Raw genomic sequence first — 25,561 nt, 5'->3', positions numbered from 1 at the left:
TTGGACCTATAGATCAGAGTATTTCCTAAATGGCGCGAAGTTAGAGACTGTGGAGGGACAGAGAGATTTAGGGGCCAAGTACAGAAATCACTAAAGCCTGGTGGACATGTACACAAATAATTAAAAGGCTAATGGAATGTTGGCCTTTATCTCGAAAGCTGGAATGCACAGAATGGAATTTGTGGTCCAGCTGTACAGAGCTCTAGCTGAACCCCATCTGGAGCACTACGTTCAGCTCTGGGCACCGCCGCTCAGGAAGGATATACTGACCTTGGAGGGGTACATCACAGATTGACCAGAATTATACCAGGGCTATTGGGTTAAATTCTTGTTATATATACAGACTATAGATATACTCTCTGTGTAGTCACTGTATCGTTGCACAAGATGGAGACTTGTTTACCTAATGTACTTTCAATAAGGTTTACATTGTGTACATACATGCTGGCACCACTAGAGGGTGCAACTGGTGGAGACCGGGGTTTCCTGCCCTGGTAGCAGGGGCTGTATAGAAGGGGAGCCACCATGCTTGTGCCTCACTCTGGAGTTACGAATAAAGGACCAAGGTCACTACAGTTTGAGTACAACACATTGCCTCGTGGAGTCATTCATAGATACATCACAGACATAATAATTCTGAGTATTAATTGCATAGACTAGGCTTGTATTCCTTTGAGCATAGATTAAGGGGTGATTACATTGAGGTGTTTAAGATGATCAAAGGAGTCGATAGGATAGATAGAGACTCCCAGAACAAGGGGCATAACCTAAAAATTAGGGCTGGGCTGTTCATCGGTGATGTCCAGAAGCATTTTTTCACAAAAAGGGGAGCGGAAAAGGGATAGGGTATCAATGGATATGGAGCTAACGTGAGTAAATGGAGTTAAGATACAGATCAGCCATGACCTAACACAATGGTGAAACAGGCATGAGGGGCTGAATGGCCTCCTCCTCTTCCTATGTTAATTGTTTGCAACGAACTGTGTGGAAACAGCAGCAATAAAGGGGAAGGATTATCACTATCGCCTCGTGAGCATTTAACTGGAGCAAAATAAGCAGCAGATTATATTTTTATACTTTCTATGAATTCATTACATGGTTCATAAACTAACAGGCAATTATGTTTTGATTGTCCAAGTGCTTAGAGTCCAGAGTCAGCTTGTATCCCCTGCACAATACACACTTTCTACCATCATAATAAGAATGGTGCTGCAACAGCACAGTTCTGCAAGTCCCTTTACATTGCTGGGAATCGGTGCTGCTGTGCGATCAGGCCCGTCAATAATTCCTCTCACAAAGGACCGTGAGCTGTGATATTTAATCAATGTAGTGCGTGCAATCCTTTATATTAAAGGTGTTTTGTCTTAGGTAGAAACCGTCCTAGGGGAGTTGGGGGGGGGGAGGAGACATGGGGGTGGGGGTGTCTGGGGTGGGGGTGTGGATGGGTTTGTTGGGGGTGGGGGAAGTGGGGGTTGGGGGTGGGGATGGGTTTGTTGGGGGTGGGGGAAGTGGGGTTGGGGGTTGTTGGGGGTGTTGGGGGTGGGGTGGGGGAGATGGGGGTGGGGTTGTTGGGGGTGGGGGAAGTGGGGGTGGGGTGTTGGGAGTGGGGTGGTTGGGGATGTTGGGGGTGGGGATGGGTTTGTTGGGGATGGAGGAAGTGGAGGTGGGGGTGTTGGGGGTGTTGGGGCTGGGGGTGGGGGTGTTGAGGGTGGGTGAGGTGGGGGTGGTGTTTGTTGGGGGTTGGGGAGGTGGGGGTGTTGGGGGTGGGTGTATTGGGAGTGGGGGGGTGTTGGGGTGGGGGTGGGAGTGTTGGGGGTGGGGAGGTGGGGGTATTGGGAGTGGTGGGGTGTTGGGGGTGGGGGTGGGGGTGTTGGAGGTGGGGGTCGGGTTTGTTGGGGGTGGGGTGAGGTTGTTCGGGGTTGGGGAGGTGGGGGTGTTGGGGGTGGAGATGGGTTTGTTGGGGGTGGGGGAAGTGAGGGTGGGGGTTGTTGGGGATGGGGGTAGTGGGGGTTGGGGGTGGGGATGGGTTTGTTGGGGGTGGGGGAAGTGGGGGTTGGGGGTGTGGATGGGTTTGTTGGGGGTGGGGGAAGTGGGGTTGGGGGTTGTTGGGGATGTTTGGGGTGGGGGTGGGGTTGTTGGGGGTGGGGGAGGTGGGGGATGGGGTTGGGGGTGGGGTTGTTGGGGGTGGGGTTGTTGGGGGTGGGGGAGATGAGGGTGGGGAGATGGGGGTGGGGGAGATGGGGGTGGGGTTGTTGGAGTGGGGTTGTTGGGGGTGGGGGAAGTGGGGGTGGGGTTGTTGGGGGTGTTGATGGGTTTGTTGGGGGTGGGGGAGATGGGAGTTGAGGGTGGCGGTGGGGTTGTTGGGGGTGGGGGTGGGGTGTTGGGGGTGGGGGTGTTGGGGTGGGGATGGGTTTGTTGGGGGTGGGGGAAATGGGGGTGGGGGTGTTGTGCGTGGGGAGGTGGGGGTGGGGTTGTTGTGGAGTGGGGGTGGGGTAGGTGTGGGTTGGGGTTGGGGATAGATTTGTTGGAGGTGGGGGATGTTGAGGTGGGGCTGTCGGGGGTTGTGGGAGAGGTGGGTGTGGGGTTGTTTGGTGGTGGGGGAGGTGAAGGTGTTGGGGGTGGGGTGCTGGGAACCCTTTATTACGACAGAAAATGATACGTTGATCATAACCTATCGACCAGTTTGCACCTCGATGATATGGGAGCAAACAAAACAACTGGTTTAAAATGTCATGGAAATTAGGCCGCAAATGTGATCCAATCCTAACTACAATATGCCCACATATTGGTGATCTTTTATGTGTGTCCGTGGAACCGTGCATACAAGCAAGGCCCCGCCCACAGAACATCCCCCAACCCCAGTGCTGAGCTTTGTCCAATCAACTGAAGCCTTGGTCATACAAACATAGAAACATCGAAAATAGGTGCAGGAGTAGGCCATTCATCCCTTCGAGCCTGCACCACCATTCAATATGATCATGGCTGATCATGCAACTTCAGTACCCCATTCCTGCTTTCTCTCCATACCCCTTGATGCCTTTAGCCGTAAGGGTAACATCTAACTCCCTTTTGAATATATTTAACGAACTGGCCTCAACAACTTTCTGTGATAGAGAATTCCACAGGTTCACAATTCTCTGGGTGAAGAAGTTTCTCCTCATCTCAGTGCTAAATGGCTTACACATCGGGAACATTCTTCCTGCATCTAACCTGTCCAGTCCCGTCAGAATTGTATATGTTTCTATGAGATCCCCTCTCATTCTTCTAAATTCCAGTGAATATAAGCCGAGTCGATCCAATCTTTCTTCATATGTCAGTTCTGCCATCCCGGGAATCAGTCTGGTGAACCTTCGCAGCACTCCCTCAATAGCAAGAATGCCCTTCCTCAGATTAGGAGACCCAAACTATACACAATATTCAAGGTGTGGCTTCACCAAGGCCCTGTACAACTGCAGTAAGACCTCCCTGCTCCTGTACTCAAATCCTCTCGCTGTGAAAGCCAACATGTCATTTGCCTTCTTCACCACCTGCTGCACCTGCATGCCTATTTTCAATGACTGATGTACCATGACACCCAGGTCTCATTGCACCTCCCCTTTTCCTAATCTGTCACCATTCAGATAATATTCTGTCTTCCCGTTTTTGCCAGCAAAGTGGATAACCTCACATTTATCTACATTATGCCACATCTGCCATGCATTTGCCCACTCACCTAACCTGTCCAAGTCACCCTGCAGCCTCTTAGCATCCTCCTCACCGCTCACACCACCACCCAACTTAGTGTCATCTGCAAACTTGGAGATGTTACACTCAATTCCTTCGTCCTCTGCCACCCTTGTTAGCGCCCTGGTGGGGCAACAATGGTGGAGGTAAGCACTTCCGGGTGGGCGGCCAGCTTCCAGCGCCCTGCCGGGACCATCGAAGCCAGTTTCTGAATGACACCACCCGGGAGAGGTGAGCCGGTGTGCAACGCCCCTGGTTGTGTACACCGGCTGATTTTTGGCTGCCGCCCAATCCGTAGCACTCCATAGAGCGCCCCCTGCTGGGACCGCCTGTGAATGCGGCTGAGTTGTCTGAGTTGTCGCGGTTGCAGTGAGCAGAGTAATGGCCACCTCAGTTAAATGTGATTGTCTTTTATGTTATTTTTTTTGCGATTTATGTTGTGGTGGTGTGAGTCATTTATTGGGAATTTTTGAGGATTATTCCCCTCCCAGGCCACTCCCAGGCCGACTCTTTAGCTGGGGACTTTCAGTTGCCCAGCCGGCCTAGTGCCCTATGAGAGGTGTGTAACAACTCCCTTAAAGCTGCGCCTCATACTCAGGCCCCGCCCCACACTCAGGACCCAGCTGATGAATTTTGCTGACTGAGGCGCAAACTGTTCCCGGGCGCAAACTTTACCGCCCCGCCGCCATTACCGAAATGCAAAGAACCAAAAATGCAGCCTTTAAAGAGTTAAGCACGGCAAGTAGGGTTGTGAACCTTCCAGGATTGCCCTGGAATCTCCAGCAATGGGAGATTAATCCCCATTACACTGCTGAGAGCGACACTCAGGGTAAAAATCAACGGGGTAATAAAACAAATCGTGTGCTTTTTATCATCTTCTTTAACACTTTCGTTTTTCAGTTATTGTTAGCAGGCTTCACCGTGGTTACCGGCGTAACAATGGGTTGTTAGTCCGTCGACATTAACTCCGCTCATGATTCACGCACAAGTTTAATAACAAGCGTTATTACAGTGACTTGTTCAATCTTCCACTTCTATTAAACGACATGCAAATAAAGCCCCCTGGTTCCCGGCTCCGACTACCTGCGAGAGCGCTCTCTGACGTCCAGAGGACAACACACATCCTGGACTGACCACCTCCAACCATCCATGCTCTCTGCAGCTCTGCATAACTCCTGACCTCGAGAAGGCTCCGCCTTTGGGGGAGGGACCTGGTTCTGTTGTTATACTGCAACACAACCTTGGCCTGTGCTTACAAAATACATAGGGACGGATACCTCATTTGCACATTTAGCTGAGGTCACATTTTTAGGTGTTGATCCAGTTTATAATCTTTCCAATCTTTGCCTTTGCTACAAGCTTTGCTTATAGCACAGTAAGTTTAGCCCAAATGTTTATCCTGCTCCCTAGACCAGCATGTTTCCGTTAGAATAGAATCACAAAAGCATAGAAATTTACAGCATGGAAGGAAGCCATTTGGCCCATCGTGTCTGCGCCAGCCAACTGAGAGCTATCTAGCCGAATCGCACTTTCCAGCTCTGGGTCCGTAGCCCTGCAGGTTACGGCTCTTTAAGTGCACATCCAAGTATTTTTTAAATGTGATGAGGGTTTATGCTTCTACCAACCTTTCAGGCAGTGAGTTCCAGATCCCCACCACCCTCTGGGTGACATTTTGTTTCCTCATCTCCCCTCTAAGCCTTCTATCAACTATTTCAAATCTATGCCCCTTGTAGCAAAGCTTATAGCAAAGGCAAAGATTGGAAAGATTATAAACTGGATCAACATCTAAAAATGTGGCCTCAGTTAAATGTGCAAATGAGGTATCCTGGTTGTTGATCCTTCTGCTTAAGAGGAATACGTCCTTCCTATCCACTCTATCCAGACCCCTCATAATTTTATCCACCTCAATTAAATCTCCCCTCAGCCTCCTCTGTCCCAAAGAAAACAACCCCAGCCTGTTCAATCTTTCCTCATAGCTAAAATTCTCCAGTCCAGGCAACATCCTCATAAATCTCCTCTGTACTTTCTCCAGTGCAATCACATCTTTCCTGTAGTGTGGCGACCAGAACTGCACGCAGTACTCCAGCTGTGGCCTAACCAGTGTTTTATACAGTTCAAGCATAATCTCCCTGCTCTCGTATTCCATGCCTCGGCTAATAAAGGAAAGCATTCCATATGCCTTTTTAACTACCTTATCGACCCGTCCTGTCACCTTTAAAGATCTGTGGACATGCACTCCAAGGTCCCTCTGTTCCTCTACACCTCTCAGTGTCCTACCATTTAATTGTTAGCTCTCCCCAAATGCATTACCTCACACTTCTCCGGATTGAATTCCATTTGCCACTGTTCTGCCCACCTGACCAGTACATTGATACCTTCCTGCAGTATACAGCTTTCCTCCTCACTGTCAACCACACAGCCTATTTTTGTATCATCTGCAAACTTCTTTATCATGCCTCTTACAGTCTCTGCCCTTGAGGTTCCAAACTGTCTGTTGTTCATACATCGGGACAAGATTAAGACTTCCCTTTCTCTCACATTTGCTCCACCACTAAAAATGATAAAAGGAAAGCATGCTGGGATTGATTCACTTTTTAAATTATCTTAAAACATTACAACAATTATAAAATTATCAGAGAAGGGGCGGGGGAGACTGGTTGATTGACAGACAAGTTTCATCCAATCGGGTAACAAAGTCTGTTCACTATCCAATGGGTGCGGGAAGGCTGGACACAAGGAGGGACGTGTCGGGCAACCAATGGTGAGAGAGTGGGGGCAGGGAGAGATTGGGGCGGGATATCAGGCCAGTAGAAATTTGGGATCATCTTCCCCAAAAAGCTGTTGAGGCTGGGGTTCAAATGAATATTACAAAATTGAGATTGAAACACTTTTGTTGACTAGGCATTGGTTATGGAACCAAGGTGGTTAGATGAAGTTAAGATACAGATCAGCCATGGTCCGATTGAATGGCGGAACAGGCTCGAGGGACTAAAGAAGAACACAAGAACATAAGAAATAGGAGCAGGAGTAGGCCATTCGGCCCCACGAGCCTGCTCCGCCATTCAATGAGATTATGGCTGATCTTCCACCTCTACTCCACTTTCCTGCACTGTTCCCATATCCCTCGATTCCCTTAACATCCAAAAATCTATCGATCTCTGTCCTGAATATACTCAACGACTGAGCCTCCACAGCCCTCTGGGGTAGAGAATTCCAAAGATTCACCACCCTCTGAGTGAAGATGTTTCTCCTCATCTCAGTCTTAAATGGCCGACCCTTTATTCTGAGACTGTGACCCCTGGTTCTAGATACCCCAGCCAGGAGGCAACATCCTCCCTGCATCTACCCTGTCAAGCTCTGTAGTAATGTTTTATGTTTCAATGAGATCACCTCTCATTCTTCTAAACTCCAGAGAATAAAAGCCTAGTCTGCTCAATCCCACCTCAAAGGCCAACTCCTGTTCCTATGTTCCTTTCTGTGAAACCTCCAGGAACACATCCAACCAGGCCTAGACACAGGAGGAGACAGCACCCACTCGCCGGTAGCCTGCGAACAGATTGTACTGGTGCGAATAAATTATAGGGAGAAATCTGAGGTGATGGTTCTACAATTCACTAAGGATGGCTGACTGTGCTGCGATGTAATCTGAGAGACATCATGGCCCTGAGAGTCACCATGGCCCTGAGAGACACCATGGCCCTGAGAGTCACCATGGCCCTGAGAGTCACCATGGCCCTGAGACACCATGACCCTGAGACACCATGATCCTGAGACACCATGGCCCTGAGAGACACCATGGCCCTGAGAGACACCATGGCCCTGAGAGTCACCATGGCCCTGAGAGTCACCATGGTCCTGAGAGACACCATGGCCCTGAGAGTCACCATGGCCCTGAGAGTCACCATGGCCCTGAGAGACACCATGGCCCTGAGAGACACCATGGCCCTGAGAGTCACCATGGCCCTGAGAGTCACCATGGTCCTGAGAGACACCATGGCCCTGAGAGTCACCATGGCCCTGAGAGTCACCATGGCCCTGAGAGTCACCATGGTCCTGAGAGACACCATGGCCCTGAGAGTCACCATGGCCCTGAGAGTCACCATGGCCCTGAGACACCATGACCCTGAGACACCATGATCCTGAGACACCATGGCCCTGAGAGACACCATGGCCCTGAGAGTCACCAGGGCCCTGAGAGACACCATGGCCCTGAGACACCATGACCCTGAGAGACACCATGGCCCTGAGACACCATGACCCTGAGAGTCACCATGGCCTGAGAGTCACCAGGGCCCTAAGAGACACCATGGTCCTGAGAGACACCATGGCCCTGAGAGTCACCAGGGCCCTGAGAGACACCATGGTCCTGAGAGTCACCATGGCCCTGAGAGACACCATGGCCCTGAGAGTCACCATGGCCCTGAGAGACACCATGGTCCTGAGACACCATGGCCCTGAGAACCATCATGGCCCTGAGAGACACCATGGCCCTGAGACACCATGACCCTGAGAGACTCCATGGTCCTGGGGAGACACCATGGTCCTGAGACACCATGGCCCTGGGGAGACACCATGGCCTAAAAGCTCTACAGGTGGGGATGATTCCTGCGGTGGATCAGGTATACAATTATTTAACAGAGGCTTGATAGTGGAGATCACACTCCACCTCGCACTCCAAACCCAGCCTTAGTTCAGGTAGATGAAACAGGGCGAGATGTGACCAGTCACAGTGCAATAGTCAGAGTGCAGCTGAGAGATTGTAATCCTTTGCTGGAAAGAACAGGCTTGGAAAAGTACTGAATGGATCCAAAGAATGAATGCAATCTTGCCCATCAGAATTGGTGAGATTGGCTGGAAATATCCCTGGTGTTGGGGGCGAACTGGAGGGACATACCAACAAATTAAACAAAGTATATAACAACCAGTAAATATGTCCCACTTAGTTATTAATATTTATTACCATTCTTTAAGATTCTCCCTTTCTTAACAACAACTTATATTTATATAGCATCATTAACTAGTAAAATGTTCCACGATGCTTCACAGAAGTGATATCAAACAAAATTTGACACCAAGCCACATAAGGGTATGTTAGGACAGGTTACCAAAAGCTTGGTCAAAGAGATGGTAGTAAGGAGCAGCTTAAAGGAGGAAAGAGGTGGAGAGGCGGAGAGGATTAGGGAAGGAATTCCAGAGCTTGGAGCCTTGGCAGCTGAAGGTACGGGCGGCAATGGTGGAACGATTAAAATTGGGAATGTGCAAGAGGCCTGAATTAGAGGAGCGCAGAGATCATGGAGGGTTGTAGGGCTGGAGGGGGTTAAAGATGTAGGGAGGGGTGAGGCCATGGAGGGGTTTGAAAACAAGGGTGATAATTTTAAAATCAAGGCATTGCCAGACCAGTAGGTCAGCGAGCACAGGGGGTGATGGGTGAACAGGACTTGGTGCGAGTTAGGACATGGGCTGACAAGTTTTGGATGACCTCAAATTTACGTAGGGTAGAATGTGGGAGGCCAGCCAGGAGTGCGTTGGAGTAGTCAAGTCTGGAGGTAACAAAGGCTTCAGGCATGAGGGTTTCAGCAGCAGATGAGCTGAGGCAGGGGCGGAGACGGGCGATGTTAAAGAGGGGAAAATAGGTGGTTTTAGTTTTTCCATGGATATGTGGCAGAAAGCTCATTTCAGGGTCAAATATGACACTGAGGTTACAAACAATCTGGTTCAACCTCAGACAGATGCTAGTCACAAACTACTCACAAACTAGCGATTGCTTTGTGCCTTCTTGGTCTGTAGGACTTGGTATGAAAATGCCCCCGTCTACTAAGGCAGCTGCCCTCAGGAGGCTGTTAGCCAAAGACACGATTACTGGCGCACTGTCTGCAGTTTTCCAGGATGTGGTGCTGGGTAGAGTGGGCCATCATCGCTCATATGTACTGGCACCGGTTTAGTCTTGGTTTACAAACAGCAAGCTAACAATGCTTTAGGTCTTAGCCATGGCTCAGTGGGCAGCCCGCTCATCGCTGAGTCAGAAAGTTGTGGGTTTACACCCCACTCCAGACACTTGAGCACATAATCTGGGCTGACACTCCAGAGCAGTGCTGAGGGAGTGCTGCACTGTCGAAGGTGTTGTTTTTCAAATGAGATGTTAAACCGAGACCCCGTCTGCTCTCTCAGGGGAACATAAAAGATCCCACGGCACTATTTGAAGGAGAGCAGGGCAGTTCTCCCCGATGTACTGGACAATATTCAACCAATATCACTAAAACTGATTCTCTGGTCATTTCTCATTTTGCTGTTTGTGGGACCTTGCTGTGCCAAAATTGCTTTGTTTCCTACATTACAATCTAGACTACACATCAAAAACACTACATCATTGGGTGTGAAATGCTTTGAGATTTTGTGCGGTTGAGAAAGGCGCTATAGAAATACAACTTCTTTCAGAGCCTCCACCGTTGCTGTAATATTTGTTGGCTTATCGCCATCCTCTGCACGCTAACCAATGAATTAAACATCAGTATTTATGATGGAGAATGTCAGAATGTCTCTCCCTTCTTGGTGCAAGATTACAGATTGTGGTCGGAGGCCAGCACTGTATTATTATGCGATTGTTCAAGCACGTCAAGTCCAGTGAGGAGTTTCAGCATTTAACCTGTGGTTCAAGCTAATGATTTAAAAATTGTCAAAGCGCTGTAAGCAATTAAGAGCACTGAGAATAATTGGGTCCAATGTAAACGTGGAGCTTAATCCAGAAACTTCCACTGAAGCATCAATCTGACTTAGTTTCATTGAATATTTAATAATAGCCACAGTGTTAATTGCTAAATTCAATGGCACAGAAGGACTATCCTTATTCCTTTCCACATAGTTGAAAACATTCAGCTGAATCTAGGATATTTGACTCATGGAATCTTACAGCACTAGAGGCGGGCAATTGACCCATTTTGTCTGCGTCGGCTCTTTCAAAGAGTTATCCAATTAGGTCCACTCTTACAATAACCCTTCAACTAGTGTCAGGGACATACTCCAACCAGGTTGTGTTTATTGCAAAGTACGGTGGTGCACACTGTCCTTTCACTCTGTGTCTGGGTTCCATGACAGTCTCCTCTATCTCTTGCTTCAATGGGTCTTCATGTGATTTGGGGCAGACTGATTCCTGCTGTGCCACAATCTTATTCTGCACTGCCACGGCAATGTGCTGTCCTTTGGGTGGGACTAAGTCTTGTTACTTGAGCAGAGCTCGGGAGCTGGTGATATCAAACCTGACCTGGGAGTGACGAATGTTAGTGGGTGTATGATGAGGGAAAAACTCCCTCACACAACACAACACACTGCGGATGCTGGAATCTGAAATCAAAACAGAGAATGCTGGAAATCTCAGCGGGTCAGGCAGCATCTGTGGAGAGAAACAGAGATAATGTTTCATTCCAAGACCCTTCGTCAGATCTCTCCTCCCCCTCTCTCCTTCTCTACGCCCACCGCCCCCCTCCTCCAATTGGCCACTTCACTTCAATCCACCTTTGAGTGGCGTTTCCTCAGTGAGGCCCTGCCCCCTCCTCCAGGTGCCCATCCGCCCCGAAGCCATTGGGCCTGGGTTATCGTACTAGCTGTAAGAAATCATGAATTGGAAGACATAACTTGAGACCAAGAAGTGTCTTCAAATTGGTGTTAGATTTGAAGGATTCACCCCATAGTACAATAGCTAAAGCTACTTGCACAGCGTGAACATAAATAACTGATTTTGGCTAAGATCATGCGTAACTGACCTGACAGGGGAGTAACCATGACCAGAAAGTGGTTCTCCCTGGATCAGGAAGGTGGTTCTCCTATGCTTTTTGGAAATATGAGGTAGGTGGGGGGCTTGGACCCATCCACCTCCATGGCACGAACCTGGTATTGCAGTACTTCCAGGAACGGTGCTTTGGCTCTCAGCCTTTTGGCTAAGAGCAAAAACATTGGCGCAGAGTGATCCTTGAATGGGTCCAAGGTGACCTTTGGCGTTTATGATCTGACAAGTTGATCTGACAAAGAATTGGAAAGATTGGCAACGAATAAAACATTAAAAAAAAATTTTTTTAAACTGATAACAGGCGGCTCCTAACATCTGAAGGCTGAGAATGGCCTGTTTAACTCCAACCTTGGGAGGATGTGAATAGGAGGGTTTCACCCAAGCATTGAACAAAGAACCCGACATATCATAGGTTAGATGGTCCTGTCCATATGCTACACCAGGCCCACCCCTTAAAAGGAGAATAAAAGAAAGATCTAAAAGGTGTTTCAGGGCAGACTGTGAAGATAAGAACAGTTCATGCCACCAGCCGTCTGTCCGATCGGGACTAGTACCAGTGATGGTCGTATGTCTACGCTGTCTATCCTGATTGTGTGCTGTGTTTGACTATATTTGAACCGCTACTCCTTAATAAAATGCCTTATAACTCCTAAAATCCTTTGGGTAATGTAATATATTTGCTTCATGGGTTCTTTGCTTAAGAATTCATCGCAACACATTGCTATTAAGAACTAGTTGGTTTATTAATAAAAGGTTTAACAATTACACTACACATTACTAGTTCAACTATTTTAGTTGTGCACTTTAAACAAATGCCTCCTACAAAGGGGGTCACACTCCAAAATACATTTTTTTTCCAGTGTCCCTTTTCTGGGGGGTGGGGGGGCGGGGCTTTAGGGCACTAAAAAGAGAAATTATACAAGTGCCCCCTGGCTAAAAGGCGGGGGGCGAGGGGCACTAAGACCGGCAAATTAAACAAATTAAACTTTAAACTTAAATGACCAAATTAAAATTTGGTTGCCGGGGGTGATGATGCACTCCAGTCCCTCTGTCGCCCACCTCTCGCGGAAGGCCGCGAGTGTACCGGTGGACACCGCGTGCTCCATCTCCAGGGACACCCTGGCTCGGATGTAACCGCGGAAGAGAGGCAGGCAGTCGGGCTGAAGACCCCCTCGACCGCCCGCTGCCTGGACTGGTTGATGGCCCCCTTGGCCATGTCCAGGAGCAGTCCTACGAGGAGGCCCTCCAACCAGCCCGCTCCCCTCCGCACAGGGTGCCCAAAGATCAAGAGTGCTGAAGTGCAACCAGAATTTGAGGAGCAGCCCCTTCAAATATTGGAAGAGGGGCTGAAAACCTCGCACACTCAATAAAAACATGGAACACGGACTCTTCCAGACCGCAGAAATTGCAGGCGGCCTGGGAGCCCGTGAACCGATTTAAAAACTTATTGCACGGGACTGCTCCGTGCACCATCCTCCAGACCAAGTCCCCAATAAATAGAGGGAGGACTCCCGCATAGTGTGCACTCCATTGGGCATCCCCGCCTCCTCCAGATGGCAAGATGGTGCGCCATGGCGTGTCCGGAAGGCAGACGAGGATGGCAAGATTGAGAGTGTGCAAGAGCAGCCTGTACAGGAAGCCCTTCTGCGCAGAACTGAAAGGCACGGAGGGGATTTCCCCGAGAAGGCTCAAGTTGTGAGGCGCCGGCTCCCGAGGGAGGCTTCAGAGCTTGGTGCCGATGAGGAATTCCGTTCGGACGGGGGTCAGTTCAGACGGGATCGCCCCACATGCTTGAGCCTCCTCGACACACCTAATGGAGTCAGGGCCCAGCGCTGTTTTTAGTGACTCAATGGCATCGGCCGCGGGCAGACGTCAGCCCACGTTAGGCGCCATGCCAGCACATCTGGTGCCATCCAGCCCGCTCCTCCACCATCGAGCAGGTCCCTGACTCTGGTCACCTCGCCAGCCACAGCCCTCTCGTCCGCCTGCCACATAAAACCTCGGTTGTGGAGGTACGGATTCCCGAGCAGCGGCTCCTGCAGGACGGCCGCCACTCCAGCCGGTGGAGAGCTGCACTTGGTGGCGACTCTGTTCCAGACCCTGATGAGTTCCTGGTAAAAGACAGGCAGCCCCTGCACGGTGGTCCTGACGCCCCCCAGGCTCACAAACAGGAGCTGCATGTCATAATTGAGGCTGTACTGCTGGCGGAAGAAATATGTCGCTAGCGCACGCCACCTAGGAGGGGGCTCGACGTAAAGGTATCTCTGCAGGGTCGGAAGATGGAATGTCGCTAGCTGGGTGCTGACGCACACCAACGACTAACCGCCCTCCTTAAGCGGGAGACTCAAGATCGCGGCAGAGACCCAGTGCTTCCTGTTGTTCCAGAAGAAGTCCACCAGCTTTTTCTGTATCTTGGCGACAAACGCAGGGGGAGGGGTCAAAGTGACCAGCCGGTACCACAACATGGCGGCCACCAGCTGGTTTATGACTAGCGCTCGACCCCTGTAGGACAGCACTCGGAGCAGTCCTGTCCAGCGCCCAAGGCGAGCGGTGACCTTGGCCTCCAGCTCCTCCCAGTTCGCCGGCCAGACTTCCTCGTCGGGGCGAAGGTAGACTCCCAGATAGAGGAGATGGGTCGTGGTCCAGGCAAAAGGCCTGAGCTCCTCCGGCAGGGAGTCCACCCGCCACTGACCCACCAGGAGTCCGGAACATTTTTCGCAGTTGATCCTGGCGGAGGATGCGGCCGAATAAATCTCCTGGCACTCACGCATCCTCCGCAGGTCAGCGGGATCCTCTACCGCGAGGAGCACGTCATCGGCGTAAGCCGAGAGGATGACCTCCACGCCCGGCCCTTGCAGAGTCAGTCCCATCAACCTCGTCCGCAAGAGGCGCAGGAAAGGCTCCACGCAAACGGCGTATAACTGGCCGGACATGGGGCATCCCTGGTGCACCCCTCTCCCAAAGTGAAGGGGCGCCGTCAAGGACCCTTTAATCTTAATCAGACACTCCGCGGTGGCGTACAAAAGTCGGATCCGGGCGACGAAATGCGTCCCGAACCCGAAAGTGCACAGAGTTCCGAACAGATACTCGTCATCCACCCTGTCGAACGCCTTCTCTTGGTCGAAGGAAAGGAAGGCGACCGACAGACTAGCCTTCTAGGAATGGTTGATCAGGTCCCGGACCAGATGGATGTTGTCGTGGATTGTCCGGCCCAGGACCATGTAAGACTGGTCGGGGTGGATCATGTGGCGAGCAGACATCACCCTGACAAAAATGTTGTAATCCATGCTGAGGAGGGAGACCAGGCGCCAGTTCTTTAGTAGGCGGAGATCGCCCTTCTTAGGCAGCAGGATGATGACTGCCCTGCGCCAAGAGAGGGGCATCTCCCCGGTCGCCAGACTTTCCCCCAGGACCCGCGCATAGTCGCCCCCCCAAGATGTCCCAGAACGCCCTGTGGAACTCCACGGTCAGCCCGTCCAGCCCCGGGGACTTTCCCCTCGAGAGCAGGTTGAGGGCACCGGTCAGCTCCGCCAGGCTTAGCGGAGAGTCCAGATTTTCGGCGCCCTCCGGGCCGACCTTCGGCAAGTCCTCCCACAAAACTCTAAGCGCATCCTCGCTGGACGGCTCCGGAGAGAACAGAGCCCCGTAATAATCTCGGGCCCTGTTGCTGATGCCCTCCAGATCCGAGACGAGAGAGCCGTCGTCGGCCAGCAGCGTCAAGAGCTGCTTACGGACACCCTGTCTTCTTTCCAGCGAGTAGAAGAAGGGGGAGCCGCGGTCCAGATCCCGCAGGAACCGGATCCGCGACCTCACGAACGCGCCTCGGGACCCGACGAGCTGCAGGTCCTTCAGCGCGGCCTTCTTCGCTTCATACACCATCCGCAGGGCCGGGTCCTCGACGACTTGACCCTGACGGGCTTCTTGGTAGAGCACCTCCTTCTACAGGCGCCCCACCCTGGCCTCCCGCCTCTTGGTCGACCCCCTCACTACTCTTGATAGAAGAGACAGATATGAGACTTGCCCATGTCCCACCATAACTTCAAGGAGGGGAAGCCCCCCTGCTTCCTTCTCCAGTCAGCCCAGAAACGACAGAACGAATCCTGGAACCGCACGTCCTCCAGCAGCTGGTTGTTAAAGTGCCAGTACGCGGACCTCATCCTCGCGCGGAGCGAAGTGAGCTCTGCCCACACCAGGTGGTGGTCCGAGCACGGCGCCGGTCGCATGGAGGCCGCTGGAACGCAGGAGACGTATGCCCGAGACACATAATGGCGGTCGATTCTGGACCATCGCTTCTAGACCTCAACCAAGTAAAGGCGCTGTAGTCGGGAAGGAGATTTCGCCAGACGTCCACCAAGTCGAAGGACCCGACCAGGTCCCTCAACTTCACTATCGCCGTCATGCACTGCGGGGCACCGGATCGGTCCCTCGCCTCGAGGGTGCAGTTAAAATCCCCCCCGAGGACAATGCAGTCGCAGACGTCGACGGAGCCTAGAAGAGTGGATATAGAAACATAGAAACATAGAAAATAGGTGCAGGAGTAGGCCATTTGCTCCTCGAGCCTGCACCACCATTCAATAAGATCATGGCTGATCATTCACCTCAGTACCTCTTTCCTCCATACCCCTTGATCCCTTTAGCCGTAAGGGCCATATCTAACTCTCTCTTGAATATATCAAATGAACTGGCATCAATAACTCTCTGCGGCAGGGAATTTCACAGGTTAACAATTCTTGAGTGAAGAAGTTTCTCCTCATCTCAGTCCTAAATGGCTTACCCCTTATCCTTAGACTATGTCCCCTGGTTCTGGACTTCTCCAACATTAGGAACATTCTTCCTGCATCTAACCTGCCCAGTCCCGTCAGAATTTTATATGTTTCCATGAGATCCCCTCTCATCTTTCTAAACTCCAGTGAATACAGGCCCAGTCGATCCAGTCTCTCCTCATACGTCAGTCCTGCCATCCCGGGAATCAGTCTGGTGAACCTTCGCTGCACTCCCTTAATAGCAAGAACATCCTTCCTCAGATTAGGAGACCAAAACTGAACACAATATTCCAGGTGAGGCCTCACTAAGGCCCTGTACAACTGCAGTAAGACCTCCCAGCTCCTATACTCAAATCCCCTAGCTATGAAGGCCAACATACCATTTGCCTTCTTCAACGCCTGCTGTACCTGCATGTCAACTTTCAATGACTGATGTACCATGACACCCAGGTATCGTTGCACCTTCCCTTTTCCAAATCTGCCGCCATCCAGGTAATATTCTGCCTTTGTGTTTTTGCCCCCAAAATGGATAACCTCACATTTACCCACATTATACTGCATCTGCCATGCATTTGCCCACTCACCTAACTTGTCCAAGTCACCCTGCAGCCTCTTAGCATCCTCCTCAAAGCTCACACCACCACCACAGCTTAGTGCCATCTGCAAACTTGGAGATATTACACTCAATTCCTTCATCTAAATCATTGATGTATATTGTAAAGAGCTGGGGTCCCAGCACTGAGCGCTGCAGCACCCCACTAGTCACTGCCTACCATTCTGAAAAAGTTCCGTTTATCCCGACTCTGCTTCCTGTCTACCAACCAGTTCTCTATGCACATCAGTACATTACCCCCAATACCATGTGCTTTAATTTTGCACACCAATCTCTTGTGTGGGACCTTGTCAAAAGCATTTTGAAAGTCAGACAGAAAGAAAGAAAGAAAGAATTGAAAGAAAGAAAGAAAGAAAGAAAGTCAGAAAGAAAGAAAGAAAGAAAGAAAGAAAGAAAGAAAGAAAGAAAGAAAGACGGGAAAGACGAGAAAGAGGGAGGCTGTGGTATCAGGCACTCCTCACAGCGTTGGGTGGGTGCTTGCAGGGGGTGCACTCCCCGGATCACAAACAAAGTCTTTATATTCTTCTGGCGGGGGGAGAAGATGTCTTCTCCCAGGATGACTGGAACCACCCTGGCACAGTTCTCCAAACGATGTTAAGTGGTTAATGGGAAAGAGATTGCACCCAGGTAGGTCCAGCCAACCCAACCCAGGCCAGGCAATGGGGGAGCGGTGCTTCCAGTGATGTGTGGGGCCTAGTTGTTCGCAAGAACCCCACACACTTGCATGCACACACCCCCCCACGATGTTCTTATTAATCTTCTTTCCTCCCCCCACCGATTAAGCAAAGTCTTTTTTGGGGAATGCACCAAAATACACCCACCTGTTGATGTTGACAATGGCTCTCCCTCCTTCCACACAGCCGGTGAGTAGTTGAATGGCAGCTGTTCCTTCTCCTTCTCTCAAACTCTTCAGCAGTAACAGGAGTATTGGCAGCTCTCCCTCCTCTCCCCTCTCCAGGCAGCAGGCCTCCTCCTCCTCCCAGACGCTCACAGTCTCCCTGTAGATGTACCTCGAAGGCAGCTTTTCTTCCTTCTCCTCTCACAGGGTCCTGGGTTCACTCTCACTCTACCAGTTCATCCACCAGGCTCACAGCCACCTGCCTCATCCCCCAAACCCAACTTGCTGGGGTTTTATTGGCCCAGAAATCGCAGCCTCCCCGGGTCCGTACGGAGTGTGTACGGACCCAGGAAGGCATCGGAAAAGCCGTTTTTCAGTGCACAATGTGCATGCGCTGAAAACTGGCTTTTCCGATCTGTCAAGCTCTGGCTCCAGCTTAACAGATCCTCCATATCTCGGGAGCGAGGACATTCACATGGGCAAGATTGTGAGATTTACCCATATCTTGCCCAGCAAATGTCCTCAAAGCTCTTGTGCCTGATAAAAGCAGGTGTATAGCGTACTGTTACAGGAGTAAGAGTTTTAAAACACACATAAAACATTAAAAATAAAATTAAAAATACACATTTTATTTTTAAAAACCCTGGTCACTACATAAAAATTATGGTTTAAAATAAATTTTAAAACTTAAAAAAAAACTCAATGTTTTTTTTCTTTAAGGTGTTTATTAAGTTTAATTTCAATTAATTTTAGTTATGTGAGGTGTGTTTTTTATTTCTTATTGTGGTGTTTTTGTGTTTGTTTTTTTCAATTAATAGCAATGAGAACTGGTAGATACGGAGTTTCCATTGCTATTAATGAGAAAGCTGTGGATTACTGTACCTAATTGGCTGAGCAGTCACACGTGACTGCACCGTCTCCGTGGGAACCTGGAGCATGGGAACGCGCTCCACAGCGGGGAAGAGAAGGCCTCCCCACCGGAATCTCACGCACCTTCCGGACCACCAGGTACTTTCGGAAAAATTCTCCCGTTGGAGGCAATTGCCCGCAGGAAGCCTCCTACCGCAATTTCAGGACCATTGAGTCTTGTGGACATCATGTGACTGGCTAAGCTACTCCCAACTCAACAGCTCTACAAACCTGTGAGCACACACACTCACAGGAGCATACATTACAGGTATCTGTGTGTGACCTGTGATCTTAATCTTACTCGGCACCCATCATTCAGTGTTGACTAACCAGAGGAAGCTCTGTCTACTGTCAGTACAGTAACAGGTTTAACCGCTGACCCGACTAATATCAATGGAAAAGATATTCAGCCTTAAAGGCGAGTCTGCCTGGTCTTTAGTACAAGTAGATATGTGTTGCCCCAATGACTTGACCGCTTATTTGCTGAATTTATTTTGGCTTTAAGTACGGAAGCCATTCGGATCTTTCTAAAACTGCACCCCATGTCCCACTAGTACCTGTAGCCAAGGGAACCATAATTATGCACAGTCTAAATAGAAGCAGTGGGTCTCTCAATAAGCATCACTCCCTCCCTACCTACAGATACTGGATGAAGCAGGAGATTCAGGTATGCAAGGTAACTACTGCACTCAAGAAGGAAATGCCCTTAACCTTCCTCCTCTATAAAGTCCACAGCAATCGCATCAATGCCCAAGGTAGACCACCATCCTTTCTATTGAAGGGCATTATTGATGGGCACATGTGGCCCTCCGCTCCTACCCCTGATCCACAGACAGGGGTTCCGCTACATGAGTGTGCAGCTATTCTGAGACCAGTTACAAGGTGATCCATGTTAAAGGCTACTATAGCAAGGTATTGGACTCTGATTGGAGTATCACATTGCCTCAAATCCAGAACATAAGGGTTCTCCACCATTGGTGGTGTAAGGTGTTCGTTTCCCACTCTACTTTGGTTCATAGACCTCGGGAATTACAGGACGCAAAGTTTAGACTTAAACTCAACTGTTAGTTTATTACATAAAAAACAACTAAAAATTACAGAACATGTCTTCTTAGAGATTGATGGAAGACATACAATCGCCCATCCAGCCAGCTGCTGCTGTTGTCGATTGTAGGCTTGTGGAGCAAGGGGAGGTGTTGGGTCACGGCTGCTTGTTTCTCCGCTTGTCTCTCCTCCTGCTTGTGTTTCCTTCTCATTGTCTCTCTCGTCTTGTTCTTCTTTCCATTGTTGCCCTTTATGGTCAGCGTTCCTTTGACCTGTTGTTCTGAGGTGTTTTACTTCTGTGAGCTCCCTCATATATATCCATTCCATTATACAGGTCTCCTGCTGGGCGGCTTCCAGTTGATGGAATGAGTCTTGACGTCTGTAATGATGGGTTTGGATCTGTTTGGATGGTCACAATTCGCACCTCATTATCTGTTGCTTCCACCACTCTGTGCATGGAATTGGCAGGGCCAAAGGTAACTCCTTATCTTTTATGCCTCGCTGTCCAAAAATGCACACCTTGTGGGATCCTTTGTTGTCCTGGGTTTTCGCAGACTTCTGGTCTCCATAGGGAACTGGTTTTCCCCTCTGGCCAATTAATCCATGGGATCCTCTGCTTGATTGTATCAAAACCCTTTGTCTTGATGTTACATTGGGTCTCGCTCCCGACTCCAGAAATTGCATTAATCAGTTATGAGTCACCACCTTCTCCAGGCTGGTGCTCTTTCTCCCACCCAACTGTACCAAAGGTTTTTGTTTTAAACCATTTCAGTCCGTGGCCTCTTGCTGTGCCCTGATCACAAAACGTGTAAACTCTTACACTTCCCCCTTTAATGTCTCTTGTTATAAACTCAGAGACATTACTGTAGGTGGCTTCTTCTTTTCCCTGAGCCTTTTTGGGTGTATTGCAGTCTTCTGTCAAATCTCCACATTACATACTTTTTACAACAAAATAACGTTTGGCCTTAATCCATCTGACTTCAGTTTATACTTTTGCCTTGGTTCATTTTAGTAACCCTTCAAGATTCCCTTCCCTCAACTTTTGCTTTAATTTACAGGACAAGACGAATAGATACAACAATATTACTAACTGTACAATTGCTAACGAGTGCGATACGATACGAACCCAGGGGGGATCTCAATATTGAGCCCCACATGACACCTTGGAGGGGCAATCATTTCCTCGATTTCCTCCCTTACTTTTTCGTTCTTTTGGTGTGACGTGTGATAATGTTTGTGGGACAGCGCGATGTTCTTTAATAGTTCAGTCAAATGTTCGGGTAATGGCGAGATATCGTATCCAAAATGCGGTATGCACTCCTGGAGGTTCAGTAAAGTACCACTGACTGTAATACTGATATGTTTGTGGTCTGAGATAAGAATTATCCTTTCTTGTGCTGCTTGTGTCTCTACCTGGGGTTTGAAACAAAAGGTAGAATCTGTCACTGGACACCGTGTCCTGGTGTCCTCTATACTGACTTTCGCTGGTGGTGACACAGTATGTCCCGTTTCCCTTGTATGCAATCTGTGGCGGGACACGGCCGTGAGCCATCACTTGCATGATACAGCTTCTAGGTTGCCTGTCTCTGTACTTGAACCCACATACCGGTTGGTCGAAAGGATTCAGATGGTAGGGGCACAATTCCACATGTGTACCTCCTCTCTGACATCCCTCCAGACGAGCACCAGTTATTGAGTCTCCCAATTTCACCACATACTGAGGGGTTCTATGATGCCTCACATGTACCCCGTTCCGAATTGCCCCAATGTTTTCCACCCGGTATACCGGTACGGGTCATTGCGATTGATCCATCACCGATATTCAAAGCATTATCCTCATTATAGACTGTTTACTCTGACCACAGTTGTCTGGGACTGGGTATACTTCGGAGGCTGACCGTAGCTGGCATGAATTCAGGAGGTTATTATCGACACTTAAAGCTTTTACATGCTTCTTACTGACCCACGATGGTACATAGCCTTGTTTTAAATCCTCTAAATAACTGTGTCCTTCATTTAACAACCAAGCTCCGTACATGACACACAGGTCATTCTGAGCAGCTTGATCTGACATATTTCTACCCTCTTTTATTAAAGCATTGATGATCTGAGCATGTGTCTCCACCTCAGCTATCATCTCCTTCAAATGGATTGTCATTACCTGGTCTTCCTGTAGTTCGTGACCCTCTATGTCACTACCCTCCCCAGTATTTTCTTTAACTGGTCCCTTAAGGTATTCACTTGGATTTGCAACTGCGCATTGTCCACACTATTTACCAGTGATGTCTCTGTATTAAACCCTGTAACCACATCATTCATCAGTCCCCTTTTTCGTTTCCCGCAGCCCATCTGGCTGTTGTTTATCAGTTTGTATGCTCCCCCCTGACTTTCATCCATGTAATTCTTCTGATAGAATTGCTTAAACATTTCTCTTAACAATCGTTCATATAACTTTCCCATTTCTGGCAGGCACCACTGGGGTAATTGTAACTCTGTTAAATTCAGAATAACCGACGCTACTTCGTAATATACAGTATGATACAACATTTTCCCTGTTGGGATTAACACCAGCCCATTCTTAGGCCCGAGTGATAGAACAGGACAGGAATTTCTTGGTTTGGAATCTCCAGCATTTTAGGGAGAGGTTTTAACCTGCTCGCGATCAGTTTGGTTGCATTGACTGTTTTTGGAGGGTTCAAGGTCACACAAGAATCAAAACCCTGTGTCCAATTCATTCATCCTGCGATTGCTATTGAAAGACAATCACCACACCTCCCCTGCACTTCCGGCTTGATCCAACCACACTTGTTCCTCCTTCCACCATTTCTCCCAACACAATTTCACCCCTTCTGTTGCTCCTGTGGTCCGCCTGTTTGAGCTATTACCCAATTTCTCCCATTCTGTGGATTGTAAGGGGTGGTTTGCAGGGGGTCAGCTTTCCCTTCTGACCTTATATGAGCTGTTCCGAATCGCTCCCACACCCTTGGTTCTAGACATTGGAATTATGAAGGGACTGTGACAGACTTGGACAGACAATCGGTTTCAAGGTAGGAAGCAGGAAGGAGGAAATCGAGGAAATGTGTTTAAAAAGAAGTAAAAGGCACACCTTTAATAACACACACAGACCAATGCACAATGAGGGGTATAACACATTGAATAAAATGTCAAATTACAGCCTGTGGGGAAAAGAATACAGCTTAAACTCTAAATGGGGTAAAAAGGCGAATGCAGATACATTTACACAAGTTATCCCAGCCTCCCCCCTCCCAATTCCCCTAACTAACTAAGTTATAGCTCTGAGGGTTCAGGGGCTGTGCTCACCAATCCCTTTAAACAGTTGCCGGTGAATCACGGTTTCGGGGTTCGCTGCACTTGGCCTTCTAGGCGAGCCGCACCCCGGACGGAGGAGAGGACTTCGGACTGTGTAGTCTTCGGTTGGGGTGCGTCCGTTGATGTGCTAAGTAGCGTTTTGGATGTTTGGGGTAAATACCCACTTTCTTTGGTTAGGAATAGTTTTAGTTAGTCCTTTTTGGTAATTTCTCCCCCCGTTGGGTCGATCAGAAGTAGATTGTAGAGTGCTTGTCAATTTGGTTCCTGACAACCTTTCATTTCATGCGCTTCGTGCTCGGTCGGTCCTTGACGATTTCTTGTAGTTTCCTTCACTACTCCATTTCTTCACTCCCTAGCTCCAGCTGCTTGTTTCTGTCTGTGTTCAAGTCTGTGCGAGTTACAGTCTGTGTTCTGCTAGTCTTTCCTTGTAAAACTGGGGGATAGATATATCCCAAAAAAAGGCTCCGTTATCTCCCATCAAATCTCTTGGGCTCTGTTTAAACTGTCTGTCCATTGATTTTCAAATGTCTCCTTTGTCAGCAGTAACTCGATTAGGGTGAGAGAATGTGCTATCACTGGTTTTGCATTGTTTTAGGATTGTCCAGTTTTTCTGACCATGATTTCCATTGTGCTTGATTGGGTAATTCGATTATCTCTTAGAGGGTGAATAGTTTCCCCAGACAGTCTGGGGTCTTTAATACACGAATTTGCTTCAGACGTTGGCTCCACCTCCTGTATTTGGTAACTCTTTTTCGCAGCCAAAATGTTGTAGAATCTTAAAATTGATATGCTCCTTCCCATAGATGTTTAGGGGATCTCAAGCTTCTGTAATTTAGGTCCATTTTGAATTCCCTTTCCTATGAGTCCAAACACTGGGGGGGGGGGGGTCTCCATGAATGTACCCCCTTTTATCCCCCGCAGGCTTCGTCTGCCCCTTTAAACTCATTTTAAAAGCACAGAAAGGGATTCTTCTCCTCTGTAGGGGAAAGGTACCTGGAATCTTTGCGAGATATTGGTAAATTCTACAGGGTGCATTAATTTTCCTCCTGTCTGTTTTCCGTAACCACCACCACCCTCCCCTGGGGGTACTTCCTTTACATTCCAGACAAACATGTCTGCCCTCTTTCACCCGTACCCTTCTGGCCGTGATGTTTACCCTTGGGCAGGACACTGATACCTCCGCAAGTTTACCCTCGGTTTGTCTGAAGTACTCGGTCGAATTTGACCCTAACCACCCTGGCCAACTCCCAGTGTGAGCATGGGCGTTTGTGCCCTTGTTGCTCCGTATTGCTCCCCCTGAGTTACAGTGGGGCCGGTTCCTCCCTTACACCCGTGTCTCCCCGATCTCCCCATCCTGCTATAATCGGGGCCATCCACAGGCCTATCCACAACGTCCACCTCATCTCGTATCCCTGCTTCGATTCGCTCCTATAAAGACACAATGAAAGCAATAACCCTGCTGTGTGAGGGGCCTCCCCCTCACAGCTCCTCCTTCAGTTATACACAGATGTACATTTACATGATTTAGATCACTGCTGCCCTCTTCCTTTATCCCGATGCTTGGGCTTTCAGAGGCTCGGGGGTGGAGATGGAGGAGGTGTCCAGGGCACCCTTGGTCGCGGTACCCGACCACGCCGTTTTAATGCTCCGTCCCTTACATCTCCATCGTCATCATCCCACAGCATCGGCATACATTAATCAAATTCAGCACAGTTCCTTGGGCCTTGGCCCACTTTTTATTTTCTCTCCAGGGTTGTACAGCCTACATTGCTTTATGTGAAACCACTTTATTTGTTTTAGCAGCTGGATCGCATAGACCATAGAGCTTTCCTTGTCAACTATGTTATATGGTCCTTTGTACAACGGTTCAAATGCCTCTACTCTGGCATAACTCCTGACCATTACCTGATTCCCTACCCTTCATTCCTGTGTAACCCAGGGTTCCAGCAGCAGTTTATTCTGCTGGTGCTGTCTGCCCATATTGTTAGCTGTTTCCCAATGCAGCCCCTTCAGAGTATCATACAGCTCTCTGACAAACCTGTCCCGTGTGACCTCTTTAACCTGTATTTCAGTCAGGACTGGTGCTAGTATGAGTCAGAGTCCTCATTAGTCTCCCTGTCACCAGTGTGTGTGGGGAGTGTCCCGTACTCTTAGACAGACTGGCCCGGTGATTCATCAGTACTAGGGGTAGGATCTCATCCCATTTCTTCGGGGTATCTCCTATCTCCTTCCTAAGCCTCTCTTTTAAGGTCGAGTTTGTCCCCTCTACTAGACCTGACGATTGTGGTTATACGCCACATGCCATTTCCCCTGTATGCCCAACAGCTTTAGGGTGGCCTGCATTACCGCTCTGGTGAAATGACTCCCTTGATCTGATTCCACTATCAGGGGCAGTCCCCATCGAGAAAATACTTCTCGCACCAGAACCTTTGCTGTGACTACTGCGGTGGCTGCCCTACAAGGAAAAGCTTCTACCCATTTCGTGAAAAGATCTATTAACACCAGGCAATATTTATTGCCTCTGCCTGAGGCGGGCAGTGGCCCAATGGAATCTATCTGTA

This window comes from Pristiophorus japonicus, chromosome 4 (genome assembly GCF_044704955.1).
Source record: "Pristiophorus japonicus isolate sPriJap1 chromosome 4, sPriJap1.hap1, whole genome shotgun sequence".
Taxonomy (NCBI): Eukaryota; Metazoa; Chordata; class Chondrichthyes; family Pristiophoridae; genus Pristiophorus; species Pristiophorus japonicus.
The sequence above is the reverse complement of the archived record's forward strand: the minus strand, read 5'-3'. Positions refer to the sequence as shown.